Below are 19,306 nucleotides of genomic sequence, written 5' to 3'. Positions count from 1 at the left end.
TTTAAATGTAATGAGTTATTGGAAATTTTGATGGTAATACATCTGCGTAATTAAATGATTTTAGGGCGTAGTGGAATATATAATATTAAGTTATATACATTTTGTCCATATATACAGAAGAGCAAATCACATTGGTGGATCATAATAAGCTGTACACTTGTTTGGCTCTAAACATAGTTTGGATTAGCAGCTTGCAGTGACCGGTATTAACTAATACTAATGTAGGATATTGTACAGAGGTGTAGGACTGAAACATTTCCTCAGTGAGAACAGCTGTCATAATTAATGACCCAGGAACACATTTTAAAAAGCCTATCACTGCAAAAGTGATATTTTAGTTATAGGTAAAGCCTGGTGGGCTGACTCAGCACCTGGCTCCTTATATATCTTGGATGCTCCAACAGTGAGATCTCTTTGCCATAATTTCCACCTCTGGCTATGCCTACCAGGGAGTTTTGGGGGTTAAGGCCGGCCATTGCATGTTCCAGCACATTCTCCAGCATCTCCTGCTAAATTCTTCATAATACAAAATACATTTTAAATTATCCAACCTGGACAAAGGGAGGGTCTAAAGAAGGTGGGTGTGCAGACACAAAAATTCCATGGCAGGGATCTTTCTATTAATTGTCAGTGGGTTTAACACTCCAGCATGTGACTGTGAATAGCCGAACAGTGTTCGGCTCACTTCACTTCAGATCGGTCATTCACTCGGCTGCCCTCGGCAGCTTCGTGAATAGACCCCTAAATATCAGCTTTGGGTGAACTGACCCTTTACTGTACAGGAAGAAGGAAATCCTGAAAACATGACCTGTTAAGAGTTATCTGATGACTAGAATTGAGAAACCATGGGCTAGGATAGCTGACTACAGGGAGCAGCATCAAAACCAACACTAATTGGTGCATTTTAAACTTCCCATAATTCTGAGCCAGCAGCAGGTAAGATATTTATTTAAACTTTTTAACATTTTAGTTTCTTTCTAAACTTTTCTATATAAATGGCAACAACATTTGAAAAGAGAGACTGCAATGACTCCTACTAGTACACAATAAACTTTTCCAAAACACCAGAAGGGTTAACAAACACATTTACCAACATGAAACTGCATTGAGCTAATGTATTTCGGACCTATTTTATAATAAAGAGCACTAGGTAACGAATGGGAAGTGCCCACGTCCTCCATGCAGTGATGTGGGAACCCAAAGAAAGACCCTTCCATCCTGCAGTCCAGAAGATAGAAGACTTAAGAGCTGGTGCATCTTGTGACCACAGTTTGAGGTAAGTAAAAGCGGCATTTAGATGAGTTTGTTTTTTTTAAACCGCATGCATTGCAGTGCTTACACTGTGGGGTCTATTCACTAAACATATTTATTTAAACGCACTGCATTGCAGTGTGGGGTCTATTCACTAAACATATTTATTTAAATAGCTGTTGTGAATAGCCCGTACAGCACCCCTACGGTTCTACTGAACCGAAGGGGTCCTGGGGCCAAAGCTAGCCGAAGGATCGGCCGAAGCTACGGCCAAATCCTTTGGCAGCTTCGGCCCCAGGACCCCTGTGTCTCTCCTGTTCTCCTGGCCAAAGATTTCTACTGCACATGCGCCCATCCTATCCTGTTGCTAGGCCGCTTCAGAATCTTAAGATCTTCAGATGGGAACAGAGGTAAGTAAAACCCTTTTTGGTAACTTTGTTATTTTTTTATGTTTTTGCATATAACTACTGCTAGCAAGCAGTAGATATATGCCAAAAAAGAGAGAGTTTAATTATACTTATGGACGTCTTAATAATAATGAATATAAAATGAAGTATGCACCAGCTTTTTACATAAGATTTTTTGATGATTTGTTCATAAAATGGTAACGTTTTATACTATTGTTTCATTTGTGCAAGATTTATATTTTTGTACCTATAAAGTATACTCTTATACTCTGTACTCTTATATTTTGCACTTTCTTTAATAAATAAGTAGTCCTTATAATTATAGGTACAATAGCAGAGGCAGGTTGCTGTAACAACACTTTCACACCGTTAATAATACCAAACATTCTACCCTGAAAGTGACAAACCAACATCAAGATCTCATTTCCATACATACATACATGCAAAATTGAAAAGATCTATTAGGCTACTCTATTACAGTAAAATTGCTTTATTATTTATGTTCTTAAAGTATTTGCTCAAATGAAGATCTTAATCACATGCATTATGTTATAATATAGCCCTGTAATGTATCCTTTAATCATCTGACTTGTCTTGTATATCATCTGCAATGTCATGTTTGTGTAGCTGAACATGCTGTAATATGTCAGAGATATGAATTGATTTTCATTTAGTGCCCGGCACATAAACCAACATGGCATATTGTGTACATCAGCAGCAGATAAGTACCTTACTCAAGACATATGAAGCAGTCATTATGTCGAAAATAATATACAAGGCCAGAAACATACTGTTTAAAAAATAAAAAAATGTTTTAAACATAATATTTTCTATATAAATGAGGCTATTTCCCCATTTGTAACAAATGTTGGGTTTCAAACAATTGTTTCAGTTATCCATGGCAAGATGTCCACAATTAGCTTCTATTTGTAAACTGTAATTAAAGGAGAATTATGGGGTGAGTGAAAAACACTCATCCCCATAATTAAAGCCCACGTGGGACACTGAAGCTGTCACAGGTTGACTCTATTGTTAGAGAAGTCAGCGAACACATACCGCTGATCGCTGACTTCTTGATCCCCTCCTTGCAGAGAACCGTGACTGTCAGTCAACGCTCCCCACAGGGATTCCCCCTTCCCTCTCTGTTTCTCCATTGCTGACTGGAGGAATGGACGGGGAAGGGGCGGGCACAGCTGGCTCTGCTTCTAGAGAGGCAGAGCCAGCTGTCAATCAGCCAGCAGGGTGGATATCAACAGTATTGTCAGGGTCCAACCTGACTGTGGAGTGGCCCTGCGCTCTCACCATATAGCAGGCAATAGCCCGCTATATCCTGAGTTTTGGGTCACTGGAGGGCACAGTAAATGTCCTCTAGTGACCCTGAGGAGAACTATGAGCAATAAAGGTTACCCTATAGTTCTGCTTTAAGGGGGGTATTCACTAAGCTGCTGAAGGCAGCCGAATAAATAACCGAGCAGAGATGAAGTGAGCCGAAGCCTCTTTGGCTATCCACTGCAGCCCTGTATGGCTATTTTGAGCAGCTGCATTCAGCTCATTACACCTCCCTTCGGGTTCGGCCGAAATGTCCCAGCTCGTTCGGCTAAACCAAAGGGAAGAACCCGTTCTGTTCAGCCAATGCAACATCTGGATATTGCATTGGCTGGATCTTTGCTGTTTAGTCCTATTCTCCAAGGGGCCAAACAGCACAGAGTGAATTGCCGAATGCAGCCGAGCAGCATTTGGCTCGGTCATTCTGTTCGCTACCTCAGAAGTAGCAAACAGAATGAAAATGTCAGTGTTACAAGATTTAAAAAAAAACAGCACAGGGTGCCCCTCCCAAATCATGCCAGGCCCTTTAGGTCTGGTAGGAATGTTAGGAGGGACCCCCCGATGTAAAAAAAAATGGGTTTCCCCTTTAAATTCATACCAGATTCTTTATAAGTCGTTGTTATATTTTAGTCGATATGTATATTATCTCATACTTTAAACTGCTGTAAACTCATTTTAGTAGACATGTGCGATTTGAACATTCGGATGCATCCAAATTTCTGAATGAAAAAATATGAATTCCTAATGTATCTGAAAATTTCGGATCCATCTAAAATGTCATGTTAAACCTCAAAGTAAAAAAATAAAAGCATGGAGTTCCCTCCAACGTTGATACCAGACCCTTTAGGTTTGGTAGGAATGTTGAGGGGGCCCCCAATGCCGAAAAGAAAGAGTGGGGTTCCCCTAAAATTCCTACCAGACTCTTAATGTCTGGTAGGCTTTTTTTAGGTGGGACCCCAACGCCCAAGAAACTACCAAAACAAAAAAATTGCTGCCTCCCCTTGTAAGTAAGAGGTAGTTGTTACACCTACTCATTCACCAAAGAGTTAAGTCAAAAGTAAATAAACAGACAACACCTTGAAAAAAATCCTTTAATTGGACAAATAAGAAAACACACTTTTTGACAAGTCCTTAAAAAAAACCCCTAAAAAGCTTGAAAGATGCAATTCACGTTGTCCAGCGATGTACATCCTCGTCAATCATGATGAACTATGCCCCCCGACTCGTCAAAAACCAAAAAGTCCCACCTCCTCGACCACTCGCGCCAAACACCTGCCGCAAATGACAGGTCCGGTCCGAATGTAAACAAATGGGCTGAGCGAGTCATGATGTCACAACTCACTCCACCCATTTGTCTTCATGCCATGACAGTTCACTGACCTGAAATGGCAAAGAAACAAATGGCAGGTGCGAGCCCCGTGATGTCCGTGATGGGACCCATTTGACAGTTGTCACAAGAACAGGTGTCCCCATGGGACAAGTGTCTCTGATGTTTTACTCTTCATTATGGGGACAGTTCTAACATTTCCCCACTCTTTTTGTCTTGGTGACATTGGTCAAAATGACAAATAGATAAGTCAATGTCCCTAGAAGGAACACCACAGTAAAAACTTGACAGCGGGTCTAACCCTTCCCTACTTTATCCAAGGCTAAAAAATAAATGTTTTTCCTTCACATACACTTTAAATCACAGTAATTTCTTTTGTGAAATGTTATGCTGAGTATTAGTTACACTGCCAAAAAAATCACCCTCTGCTCTGGTTGGCAGATGCTCTTCAACCATTTTTGAGTAAATATATAAAAAAGTATGCTATTACATTTCTAAAATATGTTAACAAGTATCTCCTACTTTTTATTAAATTAGGTAAAATGATGAACTACTGGATATGATTTTGCAGTTCCAGGTTCCTATACACATACAACACATATTTCAACCTACGTTTCTCCCAAATCCTTTTGAGTTGCTCATATTTTTTAACTACAAACTGACTTTTTCATAAATTGGGCCAAAGGTGTGCTTGTGTGTGGATATGCCATAAGACCTGTTGTAGGAACACTAGAGTAGAAGCTCCACTGAGACAAAGTACAGATGTAATTGGTGAAAAGGCATACCTAACATGTTGATATGCTGAGACTTAAATACAGTGTAAACACTGGCAAAATAACTGTTTTCCTTTCTCTTCACACTACTTAGGTGCAAAAATGTTCTCCAACTCGATAAAAAAAAATGATATCCACTGCATTCACTCTGTTTAATATGGTACCTAGTTTAGTGTGGCAATTCTGTAAAAACTGGAAAATTAATATTTATTTTTTTGCAGGGTTGTTTTCACCTTTTTTCACATTACAATATTGTAAAAAAAGAGTGGAAAATTGCCATGAGTGGCTTTATAAATAGGGCAATATTGCAAATGGAAAAAAGCACAACAATAATGTCAACTTTTATTAGTGGGCCCCCAGTATCAAGCATTCTTTATTTATCCCAACCATCATTAACCATGAAATAAACCGCCAACCGTAGACTTTATGTGGTTCAAGGAGTTCAAGGGTGCTTAAGAACAAGAGTGGGAGGTACATTCAGGCCATTACTCAGTCTGCTTTCCATTACTATTGTTGCAAACATTTTTGCACAATATCTATTGAATGTCACATTTTACTTTAACTTTTTCCCTCTACGGGATAATCATTTACCCAGCTTATCATGGCTGAGCAAATTAGATGACGGTGGGTTACGGATTTGTTATATGTGTTTTTTTTTACCTGAAATTACTAAACTTGTTTTATGTAATAAACCTTACTCACTCATATTGGATTTACACCTTTCTGTGTGCTTTGTTTTGCATTCTTAGGCATGGTGCATTGGTGTGCATTTACACATGGTTTCATGCACTCTGCGTTAGTTTGTCGGGTTCTGTCAGCCAATTAAATGTTGAACAGTTAAGTTAAGGTTGCTTTGGGTGGAGCTGAAGCACATGTACTAGGTGCAACTCCACTTGGATCCGCTGACGGTGCACACACCAGCTCACAAACAAACACAAAATATACTGTAAATACAAGGAAACGTGGCACTCATGTATCCATTGAAGATCAGTATGCAATCTTTAATTCATCAATCGGCATACAGCATATGTCTCAGACAAAATCTCTAATGCATTTCATGAATAATTGCACTTAATCATAGACTCATATGGGAGGGGCTAGTTACCATGAGCTGGAAATGTGTGAGAATAACTGTTACATGCATTTTCATGTGCTTCCATTTACATCAATAGGGCCTACAATGTACATTAACACATAAAAAATGGATATTGGAAAATGTCTTTAAAAAAAAAAAGAGATAAAAAAATGAACCCATATGGTGTTATGTGGACATTGGAAATGAGCCACTAAATACAGTTGACATCTGACAACCTGAATGTTTCAGTTTTTCTATCACTTTTCAATTTTGCACTTTTATCTACGCTAAATGATCATAGACTAGAAACAAGAAATTAAAAGAGAAGATGAAAAAGGGAAAACGTCTGGGAGTCAGAAGTAATGTAGATAAGTGGCCTGATTTCTCTGACTTTATACAGATGGATTCCATATATCATTTGGGTTTTAAGTACAAAGATAATTCAGAGCGCATAATACAAAAAGCCAGGACATAAAGCTGGTACATTCTTCAAGTTTTTGATAAGACTCTCTTCTATGGGAGGTGTGCTCAGTTCTTCAAGTTTTGATTTTGTGTATGTCTGTACATTTCACCTAACGATTAAAAAGTTGTACGTTAACTTGACTGCCTTTGAGCTGGCACCATGAAGGATAGTTGTATGCTATTTCTGGAAATAAGCTTATTTCCAAGCGAGAAAGAAAAATACAGCAATTGGAAGGATGACCTGCTGATCTGCACACAGGAACCTATTTTTACTTTAGAGGCAAATAACTTTAATATGGATGCAGACTAAATGTTTATGGAAGCTTTATTCTGGATACCAAGAGCATGACACAGTTAAGACTAAACTTTAGCAAAGATAAAATTCAGGACAAAGTCTGCTTTCTATTTTTTCACTTCACATTATTAAACCACACTTTTGATCCCCTATGCATATTTATTTAAATACAACAACATGAAAGTAATTCTAGATTGTAGCATATTTCCATACTATTGTATATCAGCTAAAACACTGAGACCTTGAAACTTGACAGGAATTATACCTCATTGAGTCTCAGTGCACTAATAACTGACTGATTTTATGGAAGCAGAAAAGGGTTTTAATCTTAAACCTGAAACATTTGTTGAAACATTTTCTAGGAAGCTGGACAAATTTTTTCCTTCATCTAGCCAAGGAGGTCAACCATTATTCACTACTCTGGTCAAAGAATCAGTTACAAATACATTTTTTACTGAATAATAAATGTATTAAACATGTTAAGGAGACCCTGTCACCAGACTATTCATTTCAACAACGACCTTCCCATAAGATTATGTATACTTTAATAACATTTTATAAATGTTATTTACCTGTTAAAGTCTTCCTTGCATAGACATCCAAAAGACATGAGACTGCTAATGGGCACTCCCATCTTTGATGTGATGGCAGCATCCCCAACAGACTTTGAGCTGTTTGTAATGATAGTAAGGTTGTGATAAGCCGCAATCTGTGTGGGAATGGAGGGAGTTGTATTGAACACAATACCATCCTCATTTCGCCCCCAAATTCACAGTCAGCTAGTCATTAATGCAGAGATATCATAAACCTCAACTAGGTAGGGTCTTCAAATGACCTTTGATGAGGCACTGTCGTAAATGGTCTGGAATGCAGTTTAAGAAACACATATCTATGAGATTTGGGTAGTGAAATATATTGACCTATAGCTGAACTCTCATACATTTCAAACTCTCAACTTCCATTCATATTTTCTATAACTCCTACTGTAATGGAGTTATCTTCCTACACTAATGTTGAAGAAGATACCGCTCAGTTAGAAATCAAACATATCTATATTACAGGGTCCAGGCAGCTAATAAGACCCAGTAGATCTCCTTGGTGAAAGACACATCATAGAACTTTCATATTTGATATCTAACAAATCACAATTTCATTCTCATGAAACCTTTCCATATGGAAATATAAATGTACCCAGGATAGTTCGCATTAAGGGTGTGTCCACTGGGAATATAAAAATACTCCAACACACCTGCAACACATCCCTCAGATCCTTTTGGTGGGCGGCGTTATCTTCGCAACAACTTCTCCATGGACAAAATCCATCAGAACTACTAAAGATGACTGCGAGAGTCATGTAAAGAGGACCAGTGACTCCTGCAACATCAGATTGGACCAGGTGAACTCTACCTATGTATTTTTCACTTTTTCATGCATTTATTTTACTGTTGCTTAAGTCTGTTTTTGTAATAACTTTTATGTAAATATTCCCAGCACCATTTTCTTTTCTTTTTTTTAATTAAGTGATCATAACAAATTTCTGAATGCTCTAAATAGAAATTAAGAACTCTGCCTATTTGAAGAAGCTACCATAGTGTAATATCTTTAATATTCATGTCTGGTTATTGCTGTGAGTGATGCAGACATTTATTAAACGTAAAAATCACAGACGTTGTGAATGGTGCATCTTTCCATTTAAATATGTGGTGGCAGCTACCATTATTATTATTATACAGGATTTAACTAGCGCCAACAGTTTGCGCAGCGCTTTACAAAATAAGGAAGACACTACAGTTACAATATAAGTCAAGACAAGATGGTGAGAAGGGCCCTGCCCATGAGAACTTAGGGGTAAGTGATACAAGCGGTGGTAGCTGTGTGGGGATGAATTGTTTGAGAAAGTGATAGTTCAGTGGTTAGGTTGAGGCAAAATAGGCTTCCCTGAAAAGATGAGTCTAAAGGCAGCCAAAGTAGGAGATACCATGTGTGTAAATGGTTAACTGCTTAGTTGACCTGTTACTGTCAGCTTGCTGGTGCTTACATTGTTGCTCATTGAACTGGTAAATCTCTTTGCAGGGTGAGGCTGAGAGTGTGTAATCTTCACACTGTCATTCATTTGACTCTCTATAGCAGGGATAAGTAAACTTAGGCCCCCAGCTGTGGTGAAACTACAAATGTCATCATGCATCTGCCTCTGGGAATCATGCCTGTGGCTGTCAGAGTCTTGCAATGCATAATGGTATTTGTAGTTGTACCGCAGCTGGAAGGCCGGAGTTTGCCTACCCTTGCTCTTCAGTATGCTTCTTTGCTCCTCCCCTAGCAGCTACATAAAAGATTAGAAAGGGAAGTGTGGGGAGGGGTAAACTAGCTTGCCAGCACAGGCAGTAATTAGACAGCTATGATGTGGCAGGAGGGAGGGGATCTGAGGCTGTGTTGGCGTATTGGTTTCCTGCAGTGGTCCAATTCCCTAGCAAGTTCTAAAGCAAATTGCAAGCATATAAATAATTGTTAAAGGAAAGAAAAAACACTTTCGGGCTTATATATAAAGAAGTGCAATTAAAACAATAATGTGTAAAATGCAGCAACACATCACATATAAGGCTTAATTCACTAAGCTGTAACAAAGGTTATTTACCATAATGGCTCTGCTTTTTAATAATTACAGCCAAAAAGGAGCTAAAAATAGCAGTCATAATAATGATCATTATAGCAAATAACACATGCATTATGGCTGAATGAACTGAGCCTATAGCCCAGTGATTATACTGTTTGTCATTAAAAAATATTTTTGATTGCTGTTTAAGGGTTTTGCACATTTCACATTGATTGTTGCTTTACCAGGCAACAATGACTCTTCCTTAACAGAAAACTCTGAGCAAAAATACAGCATACACATAATGGATCTCATAAGAAAGAATAACAAACCTTACCAACCAATTAGAGTCAAGCATTATTTCCAGAGGTTGCTCTGGGCAACAGCCATATGTACTATTTGTTTCAGTTATAAATGACCCCTGTTATGTTGTGTACCACCTTGCACAATAAAAGGAATTTATTATGGCCTTGAGGAGTAAATAATTCTGGTGCTGATGAACACAACTGTCCTCAGCATTCTTGAAGGTGATATGAAAAATATTTTCTATTCAGCTTTAGCGCATGGGGTTAATGCACAGAACATGTTTGCAAAATATATATAATGTCTCTATCCAAGTTTTAACTGTTATTTATTGCCACAAACTGATATCTGTAAGATGTTCTATTATATTTACCAGGTGAAATGACAGAAGAAGCTGTCAAGATTTCTGATTGCTATAATTCAAGAGTCACACCCATTGTCATGGCACAGTCCCAATACACTTTTATGAAAGAAGGAAATTTATAGCAATGCCAGTGTTTGCTTTATGTGAAGACCTTGCTGTGCTCTTTCCTTGACATGTGGTACCCGAGGAAGTTTTTCAGCTTTTCAGTGGCCTGAATACAAAATGTATCCCGTACAAGACAACAATAGCAGCTACATCAACAACTACTTTGTACATATACATAACAAAAAAAGTATTTTTTCCTTTTGATATCACATGGAAATAAGGATAATTGTATTCAATTCAAACCAATCAGATGCTACTCAGCTGTCATTTGTAGACAGCTTGACATAAAAAAAATTACAATTGTAAAGCGTGTAATTTTCTTATATTTGTGATTTTTTTTCCTCCTCATGATCTTACTTCTCAGTCAAGAAAAAGATAAAATTGTGCCTTTGAAACCGTCATCTAATTGTTTAGTTCTGTATGTTTTAGTATTTTGGCCTTTAGAATGTCAGAGGAAGTTTGAATGCAAATAAACCAAAATAAACCAAAATTAGGTTTAGCTAGAAAAAACACAAACAGCTGCCACTCATAGTTTGACATAACAGTCTTAGTGTGGCATTACAGTTTTGTCCAATTAAACAAGTCATGTCAACGTCTGAACTTGTTTTGGGTTGGCCACTGTGATGATATCTACAGGAAGGAAAAGAGTAATAGAACAAACAATCTGTGCACAGAAAGAGAGTATGTAATATAGAGTTTAGTTGCATGAAGTGGTTTTGTATTTAACTTCACTGGTCAAGTGGTTATCAACTGGCTTTGACGCATTGTGCATATTTTCTTGATCCAAGGCCAGGGACCCTTGTTCCGTTATGCCAAGGTTAATTGGTCACCATGTCTATTTCACTGCTGTATCTATTCCAGACATACAGTTATACACGGTCATGGCACTGGTCATGTTCTTTGAAGTGGACCTTTACCCATATCTTTAAAATAACAACAAACACAACTTTAGAAATGTTTAGTAATGACAATCTACAATCACATACTTCTAGATAATTCCTGGCTTTTTTATTCTTTGCATACATTATGTCTCTTTTCTTCCCCAGTCTTCTGACAGTGGCCATGCTTACTAAGGGCAGATGACTAGCTCTTCTTTTACTTTCCAGATTTCTGTCACATATGACTAGACATGTGACTGGGACATGTAACCACGCACACCGTGCGTGTGTTCAGCAAGCTAACTTTGGGTAAATCACCATCCAGTAGCAGGCAGGGGTATTACACATTATGACCATTGTTTCACAAGAGTGCTTTATCTGCCCAAAGTAAGGGCACTCCTTCCTCCTCCACCAAACGAGGACCCCGGTCCGGCTAGCAAGTCACCGCGGGCGGGCTGTTTCATGATTTTTCATGATTATAATAATAATACAAATTATAATAATAATTATAATAATAATACAAATTATTATTATTATCATGAAACAGCCCGCCCGCGGTGACTTGCTAGCCGGACCGGGGTCCTCGTTTGGTGGAGGAGGAAGGAGTGCCCTTACTTTGGGCAGATAAAGCACTCTTGTGAAACAATGGTCATAATGTGTAATACCCCTGCCTGCTACTGGATGGTGATTTACCCAAAGTTAGCTTGCTGAACACACGCACGGTGTGCGTGGTTACATGTCCCAGTCACATGTCTAGTCATATGTGACAGAAATCTGGAAAGTAAAAGAAGAGCTAGTCATCTGCCCTTAGTAAGCATGGCCACTGTCAGAAGACTGGGGAAGAAAAGAGACATAATGTATGCAAAGAATAAAAAAGCCAGGAATTATCTAGAAGTATGTGATTGTAGATTGTCATTACTAAACATTTCTAAAGTTGTGTTTGTTGTTATTTTAAAGATATGGGTAAAGGTCCACTTCAAAGAACATGACCAGTGCCATGACCGTGTATAACTGTTGGTGCTATCTAAATCATGTAGAATAATAATAATAATTTGTATTATTTTTATACTACATGATTTAGATAGCACCAACAGTTTGTGCAGCGCCTTACAATAAAAAAGGAAAGACTACAGTTACAATTCAATCCAAGACAAGATTGTTAGACAGGTACTGCTCGTGAGAGCTTACAATCTAAAAGGGAGGGGCAAGTGATACAAAAGATGGTCGCTGTGTGGGGATGAGTTGTTTGAGAAAGTAAAAAGTTCAGTTGTTAGCTAGCAGGATAGGCTTCCCCGTAGAGATGAGTTTTCAGGGGCTGCCTAAAGGAGGACAGAGTAGAATATAGCTGGACACGTTGGGGTAGGGAGTTCCAGAAGATGGGAGAGACTCTGTAGAAGTCCTGGAGGTGAACATGGAAGGAGTTAACAAAGGAGCGAGAAAGCAGGATGACTTGGGAGGAGCAGAGAGGTTAGTTTGAGTAATATTTTGAGATGAGGTTGGAGATGTAGCTGGGACAGAGTTGTGGATCATTTTGTAAGTCGTTGTTAATATACTGAACTGTATTTATTGAGTTATTGGAAGCCAGTGGAGGGATTGGGGTGGGGTGCAGACATTGAGCAGGTGCTACGGTGGATTAGTCTGATAGCAGTATTCATGATAGACTGATAGGGGGATAGCCTATGTAATGGTAGGCTAATGAGGAGGGAGTTGCAATAGTCGAGATAAGAGATAACATGTGAGTGGATTAGTAGCTTTGTGGTTTTGTTGGTTAGGGAGGGGCATATTATGGAAATGTTAAGGAGATGAAGGCAGTGAGATTTGCACAGTGTTTGGATGTGGGGCTGAAAGGTAAGGTCAGAGTCCAGAATTACACCTAGCACCCTGGCATGGGGCGAGAGTAGGAAACCTGTGCTATCAGTCTCAATGGAGAAGTTGGTGGATGGGGCAAGGTGTATGTAAACCTAACAGTTAATTTCCCATTTCTGTTCCCTCCTGCTACTTCATTGGAAATGAACATAATATTTTCCAAGTCAACTTAAAATGCACAGGAAATGATAATAGTTATAAGTCAGCAAAATTGAATATAGCCAAAAGACTATCACCTAATATTACTTGAACTAATAACAGGTTTATATTTGTAAACATATGTCACATTCAATGAAAATGGTGTCTACCGGGCTTTGAATAATCAATTTGAGTCCAGCTTTCACTCTAGGACAGACGAAAAAAGGTTCCACTAATTGCTATGGACAATGCCAACAAATTTCTTTTTTTTAAGCCTAAAATCAGCTACAATTACACTGGAATACATTTTGAATAAAACAATTATGGAGTTTCAGCTTACCTTATTAAGTTGGAATTCATGAAATAAAGTTATATTTTTTCAGCTGTTCTTACATAGTTACATAGTTATATAGTTAGTCAGGTTGAAAAAAGACACAAGTCCATCGAGTTCAACCTATAGAGATAAGAGAAGAAAAAAAAAGAAAGAAGACAAATCTGAAATGGAATGTTATGCCCACAGTTACCCACTGTCCAGAGGAATGCAAAAAAAAAACTAATAAGCATAGCTCAATTTGCTCCAACAGGGGAAAAAATTAATTCCTGAAGGCAATCGGATATTCCCTGGATCAACAATCTCTGGTGTATAATATATCTATAAGAACTCAATATCCAGTAACATTCTGTGCATTTAGGAATACATCAAGAATTTTTTTTAAACACTTAACTGAGCTAGCTAGAACTAGCTCATGGGGGAGTCTATTCCACATTTTTGCAGCTCTAACTGTGAAGAATCCTTTCCGTATGCAAAGGTTAAACCTCTTTTCTTCCAGACGCAAAGAGTGCCCCCTTATCCTCAATATCCATCATATTTCACACTGACAAGCTTAGCCTTATCCTGCTCTCTTTCTTTACAGAAATTCAAATTCAGTATGTTATCTGATAATGTAAACTTTAAACACAAAATATATGAATTTATCTCTGTAGATCAATGAGCTGTATATGTCTTTTGAGTACAAGCAGAAGGCATCACCAGTTGCTGATTACTACATTGTCATATTCTGTTAATGATCTAACACAGAATATTTGTATATTTAGAAAACACGGCATCAATACAAAGTATCCATGTTATATCATTGTTATATTTTAGTAGTTATGCATAGTAGCTCATACTTTAACCTGCTGTAAACTCATTTTAGTCAAAAAAAACATACATTTCATCTAGTGACCTTCAGTGACAGCTGAAGAATGGAGAAAGGTCGGCCAAAGGGCCGACCTCTCTCCACGCAAATAACAGCTGGGTGGAGCCAGCTGTGATCGAACGGCTCGCTACTCCCATCTGTATTGACGAATCAGCATCCCCAAACAATCTGGGATGCTGATCTGTTATTAAACAATAACAACTGGGTGGAGCTGGCCGTGATATCACGGCCAGCTCCGCCCAGTTGTGATTTATTGGCCGGGTGTCGGCCAATAGGAAACAGTTGGGGCGGAGCTAGCAGTGATGTCACCACTAGCTCTGCCCAATTGGTTTTATTTGCTGGCATCTGTCATATTTGACATACTACATCGGTAGTTTGTCGCATGGGGTCGGGTCGGTTTGCTTGGTTTTTTATGAAATGTTGTTTTTTTTAAAGGAGAACTATGAGGTGAGTGATTTTCACTCAACCTCATAGTACAAGCCGACGTGTGACAATGAAACTGTCACACGTCGGCTCAATAGATTGGGAAGTGAGTCCCTGCAGAGAGCCGTGACTGTCACTCATGGCTCCCTGCAGGGATTCCCCCCCCTGCTCCGATCCTCCAGCGCTGACTAGAGGAACGAACGGAGGAGGGTACAGCTGGCTCTGCCTTTATATAGGCAGAGCCAGCTGTCAATCATGCAGCTGGGTGGATCTGGAAAGTAATGTCGGGATCCGTCTCGGCTGTGGCGGGCTCAGTATACCGTGAGCTGTAGCTCGCGACATACTGAGCTTTGGGTCATGGGAGGACACTAGTTTATGTCCTCCCGTGACCCTTAGGAGAACTATGGGGAAAAATACTTACCCCATAGTTCTCCTTTAATTTTCCTATTTTTTTAAATTATTTTCATAATTTCTAAACTTTTTTTTCATGTTACTACCTTTTTCTACCTCGGAGGTACCGAGCAGAATAGCCGACCAGAATGCCACTTGGTTGGATCGGCTGAGTCGAACTCCTTCTGCACTTCAGCTCAGTCTTGTACAGCTGAAATCAGCTGTACAAGGCTGAAGTTAATAACCGAACAGAGTTCGACTCACTTCACTTCGGCTGGGTTATTCACTTGGCTGCCTTCGGCAGCTAAGTGAATAACCCTCCTAGTGTTTTTTAGCTCCAAGCTTTCGGCTACAAAACGCCTAGGTATGAATGGGGACTAAAGCTGAAAAGTCAATTTTTGGCTACTGAAACTTTAAGGGTCTAATTTTCAAAAGAGGTTCCTTTGCACTATATCCTTTAGCTGATATATATTACAACATTAGCACATATCCACACATTTATTTTCATTATTCATACAACGCTCATCTGGAAAACATTCGTCTTCCCTCAGATTTACAGACAAAGTCTAAAACTGACACGACTTTGAATCTCAAGCCCACACACCATCTGATCAACTTTACTACTTCAAAGGCAAATTACATTTCTCAGGCTTCTTGATCTCCCTCCTTGGGTGGGTTATATTGATGAAACTACCACATCACTGGTGGATCTCATGTGTCAGTGATATCATCATTTGTTATTTCTCATGCCTGCTGTTGTAGCAGCTTTGTTTAATTAGGGTCATTTTAGATTCCCCTGTTTAAGATCTATCTATCTATCTATCTATCTATCTATCTATCTATCTATCTATCTATCTATCTATCTATCTATCTATCTATCTATCTACAGTATTTGTCTATCTATCTATCTATCTATCTACAACAGTATCTATCTACACAATTTAATGGCATCCCAGTCTTAGTCCATAGGGTTCAATATTGAGCTGGTCCACCCTTTGCAGATATGACAGCTACAACTCTTCTGGGAAGGCTGTCCACAAGGTTTAGGAGTGTGAGCCAGGCCTTCTCGTCCAACATCAGTTCCTGACCTCACAAATGTGCTTCTGGAAGAATGTCAAACATTCCCATAGACACACTTCTAACATCATGGCTGGACCCGCCCAGCTGTTGTCATTTAATGACAACCCAGCATTTTTGAGGACGCTGGGCTGCCATTGAAGAACAACAACTGGGCGGAGCCAGTCGTGACATTAGGCTGGCTCCGCCCCAACTGTTGTCATCTGCAGGGAGGATGGTTGACTCCAGCTGACCTTCTCCCCACTTTGGCTGTCACACTCAGCCGAGCCGAAGCATATGTGTTCGCCTCGGCTGAGCTGCTCAGCTGCCTCCGGCTGCTGTTTGGGCTATTGTGAATAGCTGAATAGCAGCCCTTCCGTTCGACTGAACCAAAGGGCTCCGTCGGCCAAAGTGAGCCAAAGGATCAGCCGAAGCTACGGCTGGATCCTTCGGCTCTTTAGTGAATAACCCTCTACGTCTTTAACCCTTTGTTAGGACAGACAGTGTTCAAATCTAGTTTACAACTGATAAGGAAATCTTCCAGCACAATACAGAGAAGATTATTTAGAGTAAATATAACTTCCCACAGTCCCCTCCAGCTCCCTCCTTAACATTACATAGGGGGAAGCTAGAGGTAGGATTTTTACGCAAGTAAAAGTACTTAAAATGTAAGCAGCAATTTGTAAATATTTTTTTTAAGTTGTGAAATGTAAATGGGAACATGTAATAAATATAAAGTAGGTGTCACCACACTTTGACTGCATAAGACGAAATAAACTTTAATATATAACACTATAGAAATATAAAAAAGAGGCACAAAGATACAGTAAATAATATATGAAATACTACTGAGGTAGATGTTTATGAAAGATAGTAATATATAAATAGATTTCCAAATATTAGCTATGTCTAGTGTAGTATGGTTTTATAATTAAAATAGAAACTTAACTTAATAAACTCTCATTGTTAATCAATTGCACAGTGTTGATTAATATCAATTAATCAGATTCATATTTTTTTTTCTTTTTATTGCTTTGAACATTAGTGCCCAGTGAGTCCTGCGTGCTATTTTCCAGTTATTTTCTAGTTTGTTGAGCAAAAAAGTGAAATGCTATGTTTAATAGAGATGGGCTGAACACCCCCGTGTTCGGTTCACATTCGAAAACCCGAACGGCCGAAAAGTTTGAATACGAACTCGAACCTAATTCAAGTCAATGGGGGTCGAACTTTCGAAAATGATTGTCCCCTTTAAGAGGGCTTATATGCAAGTTATTGGCCATAAAAGGTGTATGGGGGTCCGGATACTGCTCTGGGGGACAGTAATCAATGAAAATAGAAATAAAAAAAAAACAGTTTTTAAAGGAACAGTGATTTTAACATCACTTAAAGGGTAAGAATAAAAATGAAAAATTCCTTCAAATGTCATGCCTGGGGGGTCCCCTCTGGTAGGAATATTTAGGAGGGACCCTGTGTAAAAAAAATGTGTGGGGTTCCCCATCAAAGTCATACCAGGCCCTTAAAGTCTGGTAGGAATATTTAGGAGGGACCCCATGTAAAAAAAAGTGTGTGGTTCCCCTTAAAGTCATACCAGGCCCTTATGGTCTGGTAGGGATATTGAGGAAGGACCCCATGTAAAAAAAACAAGTGTGTGGGGTTCCCCCTTAACGTCACTACCAGGCCCTTAAGGTCTTAAGGTCCAAAAAATGGGGGGGGGGGGAATGTGGGGTCCCCCCTACAATTCCATACCAGACCCTTGATCCGAGCCTAGGCCCCCCTCCCACACCAGGCCACATGCCCTCGGCACTGGGAGACAAGGGGGACTGCCGATGGGGACAAGGGCCTCGTCCACACAACCCTGACCCAGTGGTTGTCTGTGGGCAAGGGGCCTTATTTGCATCGGGTTACCCTTTTAATTAAGGGTTCACCCAGATGCCGCCCCCCTCCCTTGTGAATGAGTAAGGGGTACTTGTACCGCTACCCATTTACTGAAGGGTTAAATCAAATATTTGGTAAAAAGTTCAGACTTTAATTGAAAAAAAAGAAGACGTGTTTTTGACAAGTCTTTTATTTAAAAAAAAAAATGGATCCACTGACGTAAATCCAGGGTCAATCACGGCGTCCAGCGTTGTCCACGACGACGACGACGAAATAAAAAATAAAACTATAAAAAATAAATAGAAATAATAAAACGCTGGCTGCCATCCCGTCTTCTCCCTGCCGCATAATGACATTTTGACAGATGCCAGCAAAACATAAACAATTGGGCGGAGCTAGCAGTGACAGCTAGCTCCAACCAATTGTGTAGTTTGCCGGTATCTGATAGGCGAGACATGATTGGGCAGAGTCTTGCACCTGACCTGTGGTCAGGTGGAAGTCTTTAACCAATTAGAGCTTCGGAGGGCTCTTTTTAGTATGTGAACAGACCGTGAACATCCCATAAAGTTCGGCAAACGCTCGAACAGCCAATGTTCGATTCAAACCGGCGGACCATCCCTAATGTTTAAAAGAAAATATCCCAACTGTGAAGCATGGAGGGAGCACTATAGTTTAGAGCAGATATGCTGCTATATACTTTTGCTGTATTTAGATATGTTGTTCATTACAGGACAAAAAATAGAAATGTTAATGAGCTGGAAGGGTTTTGTAAGAGTAAATAGTCTAAAATGCCTGATAACAATAGTGCTGGTTAGCGGCAGATGATAGGTGCTATTGTTAGTAAAGGAGGATTTTTGTAGAGGATCACATCACATTTTTATAGCCGATCATGAAGAAATCTAGGTAATTCCAAAAGTTCCAACAACTTTTTAGTTAAAAAAATGGCACATCTGCCTACAAAATGTTTTCACTGTGTTATAAGCATCTTAGTTGAATCTTGGCCAATATGAGCAAAGCATTTACCCACAGCAACATAATAAATATGTGAAACTGGTGGAAAACTGTATTTCTCATGAACAAAATGGCAAAATATCAGTTTCAACCTTTATAGGTCCCTAAAGTGTAACAACATTCTTAATTTCAAAACTAATTTAAATTGTAAGGTATTCCTATCAACATACAGTAGTTTAAACTTGGAATTTA

This window comes from Nanorana parkeri, unplaced genomic scaffold (assembly GCF_000935625.1).
Source record: "Nanorana parkeri isolate BGI_ZX_2015 unplaced genomic scaffold, ASM93562v1 scaffold208, whole genome shotgun sequence".
Classification (NCBI taxonomy): Eukaryota; Metazoa; Chordata; class Amphibia; order Anura; family Dicroglossidae; genus Nanorana; species Nanorana parkeri.
This window is presented reverse-complemented; position numbering follows the sequence as displayed.